Source organism: Phoxinus phoxinus (assembly GCF_949152265.1).
Source record: "Phoxinus phoxinus genome assembly, chromosome: 7".
NCBI classification, from domain to species: domain Eukaryota; kingdom Metazoa; phylum Chordata; class Actinopteri; order Cypriniformes; family Leuciscidae; genus Phoxinus; species Phoxinus phoxinus.
The window spans coordinates 37,193,928-37,200,032 of NC_136882.1; the positions used below are offsets into that span (position 1 = coordinate 37,193,928).

Here is a 6,105-nt window from a genome sequence, read left to right on the forward strand (position 1 = left end):
ATTTCATTCTGGATGGTAATTGATTGGATAGTTAAAAAAAAAAGTGGGTATTATATACCAGTATGGGGTCAGGTGATTAAAGTTATTTCATATGTTGAGCATCAGTTAAATCAAATTGATGAAATAATAGTGACACTTTAAGTTTGTCTTCATAATATGCATAACAATATAAAAAAATGCCAGTCTATGGTCTTCATTGGTTGCTGGAGAACAACGTTCTCGACTACTCGACACTAGGGGGCGTGTCCACTCAATATGGGGAAGGAGAGAGAGTAAGCCAATCAGCAGTAGGGGGCGTGTCCACTTAGTATGGGGGAGGAGAGAGTGAGACAATCAGCAGTAGGGGGCGTGTCCACTCAAGATGGGGGAGGAGAGAGAGTGAGCCAATCAGCAGTAGGGGGTGTGTCCACTCATGATGGGGGAGGAGAGAGTGAGCCAATCAGCAGTAGGGGGTGTGTCCACTCAAGATGGGGGAGGAGAGAGAGTGAGCCAATCAGCAGTAGGGGGCGTGTCCACTCAGTATGGGGGAGGAGAGAGTGAGACAATCAGCAGTAGGGGGCGTGTCCACTCATGATGGGGGAGGAGAGAGTGAGCCAATCAGCAGTAGGGGGTGTGTCCACTCAAGATGGGGGAGGAGAGAGTGAGCCAATCAGCAGTAGGGGGCGTGTCCACTCATGATGGGGGAGGAGAGAGAGACAACAAAGAGTATAGAAGTAACAAGAGGCGAAACTCCGTTGCAGTTTTGACAACAATCGCTAGATGGCGCTGCGGTCGCGCTGACGCCCTTTTGGACTGAACCAACGGCTTTACCGTTAGCACAACTATACAGCATTAACAGCATTATGTCTGGAAACAATTGGAAACAAAGAAAACAGTGTTCTGCCATCAACTGCAACAACTACCAGTATACAACCAATCAACTAGCATTTCATAGATTCACCAAAGATCCAGAGAGGTAAAGTAGAAAAGGTTTTTATTAACGTCTAAGTGAGCAAACGGCAACGATAACAGGTGCTGTAACATTAAGCTATCCTATAACCGCAGTAACAGTTTATTATAACGTTATGTGTTTGGTCGAAATTGGCTTTTTAAATCGCATATTTTCAGAGATAACACCTAACCTGGCAAATTACCGCTTTATTAATTCATTGTTATCACTAAATTAACCCTTTAACTGTCCCCCCCCCCCCCCCCTTTCGCATAGACATGAAAATCACTATTCAAACTTAAATGGTTGTAATTCAAGAATGCTTTAAAACAAGACCAACCATAGGTCTATATTCCAAAGGAGACATTTGCCAGATTATTGTTGAAGTTAAATAAATTATTACAACCGATTAATATCAGAAGATTAGTTATTCTTATTTATGATTGGAAGTGGTTCATTTATTACATATTTCTGTCATATATTATTATACAGATATACACTACCGTTCAAAAGTTTTGGTGGCAGTAATCCTATTTTAATTTTTTTATTTATATAATTTCGATTTCAAATAAATGATGTTCTTTTGAACTTTCCATTGTTCAAATAATCATGATTTTTTTTTATCACAGATTCCACAAAAATATTAAGCATAACATTGATAATCAGAAATGTTTCTTGAGCAACAAATATGTTTGGAAAAGTATGGAATTTGATTTTAATCATTTCCAGACCTGAATCATATGGAAAAAAATGTTTCCACTTTCCAGACTATTGACAAAATTGCAATATCCATATTGACCATTCAAATTTCTAAAAATAAAAAAGCAGAACATAAAAGCAGAGTGTTTTCATGGCAAAAGTTTAATTACACATGCAAGGTCTCTCACTCCCTCACCCTTTCTGCCGTGTGCGCAACACGGTCTGGAGCTGCGCGCTCTTGCTCGCTCGCTCTAGATTTCGGGAGATTTTAGCTAATTTGCCGGCATCAGGGAGCCGCTATCAATATGCGGGAGAGTCCCGGAACTTCCGGGAGACTTTGGATGTCTGCTATAGAGATATTAAAAACGAGAAACAACTATTTAGTTCCCTTAACAGCTTTTGAATTGGAACCGGTATCGTTCAATTCTATGACGCGTTCAGTCCAAGATGGCGGAGCTGCAGCTCTGCGCACGGGTGCGTTTGTTGCAATGGAACGTTCTATTGAGTTTCGCCTCTTGTTACTTCTATACTCTTTGGAGACAATCAGCAGTAGGGGGCGTGTCCACTCATGATGGGGGAGGAGAGAGTGAGACAATCAGCAGTAGGGGGCGTGTCCACTGATGATGGGGGAGGAGAGAGAGACAATCAGCAGTAGGGGGCGTGTCCACTCAAGATGGGGGAGGAGAGAGAGTGAGCCAATCAGCAGTAGGGGGCGTGTCCACTCATGATGGGGGAGGAGAGAGAGACAATCAGCAGTAGGGGGCATGTCCACTCAAGATGGGGGAGGAGAGAGTGAGCCAATCAGCAGTAGGGGGCGTGTCCACTCAAGATGGGGGAGGAGAGAGTGAGACAATCAGCAGTAGGGGGCATGTCCACTGATGATGGGGGAGGAGAGAGAGACAATCAGCAGTAGGGGGCGTGTCCACTGATGATGGGGGAGGAGAGAGAGACAATCAGCAGTAGGGGGCGTGTCCACTCAAGATGGGGGAGGAGAGAGTGAGCCAATCAGCAGTAGAGGGCGTGTCCACTCATGATGGGGGAGGAGAGAGTGAGACAATCAGCAGTAGGGGGCGTGTCCACTCAAGATGGGGGAGGAGAGAGTGAGCCAATCAGCAGTAGAGGGCGTGTCCACTCATGATGGGGGAGGAGAGAGTGAGACAATCAGCAGTCTGGGGCGTGTCCATTCGAGTTGGGGGAGGAGAGAGAGTGAGCCAATCAACAGTAGAGGGCGTGTCCACTCATGATGGGGGAGGAGAGAGTGAGACAATCAGCAGTCTGGGGCGTGTCCATTCAAGTTGGGGGAGGAGAGAGAGTGAGCCAATCAGCAGTAGGGGGCGTGTCCACTCATGATGGGGGAGGAGAGAGTGAGACAATCAGCAGTAGGGGGCGTGTCCACTGATGATGGGGGAGGAGAGAGAGACAATCAGCAGTAGGGGGCGTGTCCACTGATGATGGGGGAGGAGAGAGAGACAATCAGCAGTAGGGGGCGTGTCCACTCAAGATGGGGGAGGAGAGAGAGTGAGCCAATCAGTAGTAGGGGGCGTGTCCACTCATGATGGGGGAGGAGAGAGAGACAATCAGCAGTAGGGGGCATGTCCACTCAAGATGGGGGAGGAGAGAGTGAGCCAATCAGCAGTAGGGGGCGTTTCCACTCAAGATGGGGGAGGAGAGAGTGAGCCAATCAGCAGTAGAGGGCGTGTCCACTCATGATGGGGGAGGAGAGAGTGAGACAATCAGCAGTCGGGGGCGTGTCTATTCAAGTTGGGGGAGGAGAGAGAGTGAGCCAATCAGCTGTAGGGGGCGTGTCCACTCAAGATGGGGGAGGAGAGAGTGAGCCAATCAGCAGTAGAGGGCGTGTCCACTCATGATGGGGGAGGAGAGAGTGAGACAATCAGCAGTAGGGGGCGTGTCCACTCAAGATGGGGGAGGAGAGAGTGAGCCAATCAGCAGTAGAGGGCGTGTCCACTCATGATGGGGGAGGAGAGAGTGAGACAATCAGCAGTCTGGGGCGTGTCCATTCGAGTTGGGGGAGGAGAGAGAGTGAGCCAATCAACAGTAGAGGGCGTGTCCACTCATGATGGGGGAGGAGAGAGTGAGACAATCAGCAGTCTGGGGCGTGTCCATTCAAGTTGGGGGAGGAGAGAGAGTGAGCCAATCAGCAGTAGGGGGCGTGTCCACTCATGATGGGGGAGGAGAGAGTGAGACAATCAGCAGTAGGGGGCGTGTCCACTCATGATGGGGGAGGAGAGAGTGAGACAATCAGCAGTAGGGGGCGTGTCCACTCATGATGGGGGAGGAGAGAGTGAGCCAATCAGCAGTAGGGGGCGTGTCCACTCATGATGGGGGAGGAGAGAGTGAGACAATCAGCAGTAGGGGGCGTGTCCACTCATGATGGGGGAGGAGAGAGTGAGACAATCAGCAGTCTGGGGCGTGTCCATTCAAGTTGGGGGAGGAGAGAGAGTGAGCCAATCAGCAGTAGAGGGCGTGTCCACTCAAGATGGGGGAGGAGAGAGAGTAAACAAGAGGGAGATTTGAAGAAAGACATTAGAAAGAGAGATGACTGAGAGACATTACAAAAAGGAAAGGTCAGAGGAATATCACTGGAAAAAGAAGGGTTATGATTAATAAGAAGGAGCTTTAAGACCCGTGTTAATATTATTAAAACTTTGTAGCACTAGAGACATGAGTGGCCTGAAAACGGACGCCGAGGTTACTTTGTTTCTGCTCCACATGGTCATCCTCACTTTATTTCTTGTGAAGCTTTATTTTGCTTCACTTCTGCCATGAAAAAAAAAAAAAAATCCACTCTTGAGCCATGAAGGGAGGGTGTGTTTGTTTGGGTTGATTTCAAATATCAACAATGATTCTCAGAAATCACTAACTGCACCTTTAAGAAACATCTGAACTGCCAAAATACTGTTTGCATCTCTGAGAGGCGAGTGAGTCTTCCAGTACATTACACTATGTTTCCAGGGGATCTGTGCACTACAACAAATTACACTAACCACATGCACGCCTGTAATACACATTATTACTAAACAAAACATTGCTTGTGGTCATCATTCACATGCACGTGAAAATTAGCCTCAGCTGACAAGACAAGTTTAGATAACAACAGTTAAAACACACACACACAGAGAGAGAGAGACACACACACACGCACATGCACGCGCACACACACACACACACACACACACACACGGGCGCGCGCACACACAGAAAGAGAGAGAGAGAGAGACACGCACGCGCACACACACACACGCACGTGCGCGCGCACACACACACACAGAGATAGACACACACAGAGAGACACATACACGCACGCACGCACACATACATACACACACACACACACAGAGAGACACATGCACGCACGCACACACACAAACACACAGCGAGATAGACACACACAGAGAGACACATACACGCACGCACGCACACATACATACACACACACACACACACACACACAGAGAGACACATGCACGCACGCACACACACAAACACACAGCGAGATAGACACACACAGAGAGACACATACACGCACGCACGCACGCACACACGCACACACGCACACACACACACAGAGAGATAGACACACACAGAGAGATAGACACACACAGAGAGACACGCACGCAGACACGCACACACACATGCGCACACACACACAAAAACAAACACACACAGAGAGACACACACACACGCGCACACGCACACACGCACACACAGAGAGACACACACACACACGCGCACACACACACACACACACACACACACACACACACAGAGAGAGACACACACACACGCACGCACACACACACACACACACACACACACACACAGAGAGACACACACACACACACACAGAGAGACACACGCACACACGTGCACACACACACACACAGCAGGGTGAGCAGAATCTCAGCAGGTGGTATTTTTAGCTGTAATTCTGGCTTAGAGAGGAAGACACACACCAGGCAGCAAAAACCCTGCATCAGCTGAGCTTCATATCACACATCTTAAAGCACAGAGTCTGACGAGGCCTGACAAGTGTGTGTACACGACATATTTAACCACGAAATCTAACATCACATTTATATTAAAGACAATGAAGCCTGTTTCACAACTATTTCCTGCATTGTGACATTATATTCAGGCACATTTTCCTGAGGTTTTAATGGCCTAAAAGTAATTATAACAATTTATTTTTGAATTCGCTATAACAACCGCCTCGCTATACATTATCCCGCTTATTACATGGCTACCTACCAAATAAATCAATCATTTGACACAAAATATTGATTTAAAAAGGAGTTTATTGATTTAAAAACGATTGTATTGCTTCCGTTAAAGAACACCGTGTCCATGGCAACGCTCTGTTTTACATGGCAACGGTGTGTTATACTTAGCAACGGTGTGTTATACTTAGCAGCTTCGCAGTGTTCTTCAACGGAAGCAATACAATCGTTTTTAAATCA

General features: G+C 47.3%; 1 protein-coding gene across 2 annotated transcripts in view; it reads left to right on the top strand.

Moving 5' to 3' along the window:
- The window catches only part of LOC307001768 (potassium voltage-gated channel subfamily H member 7), a 123,044-nt gene that overhangs the window by 111,506 nt on the left and 5,433 nt on the right, over positions 1-6,105 (top strand). The window lies entirely within an intron of this gene.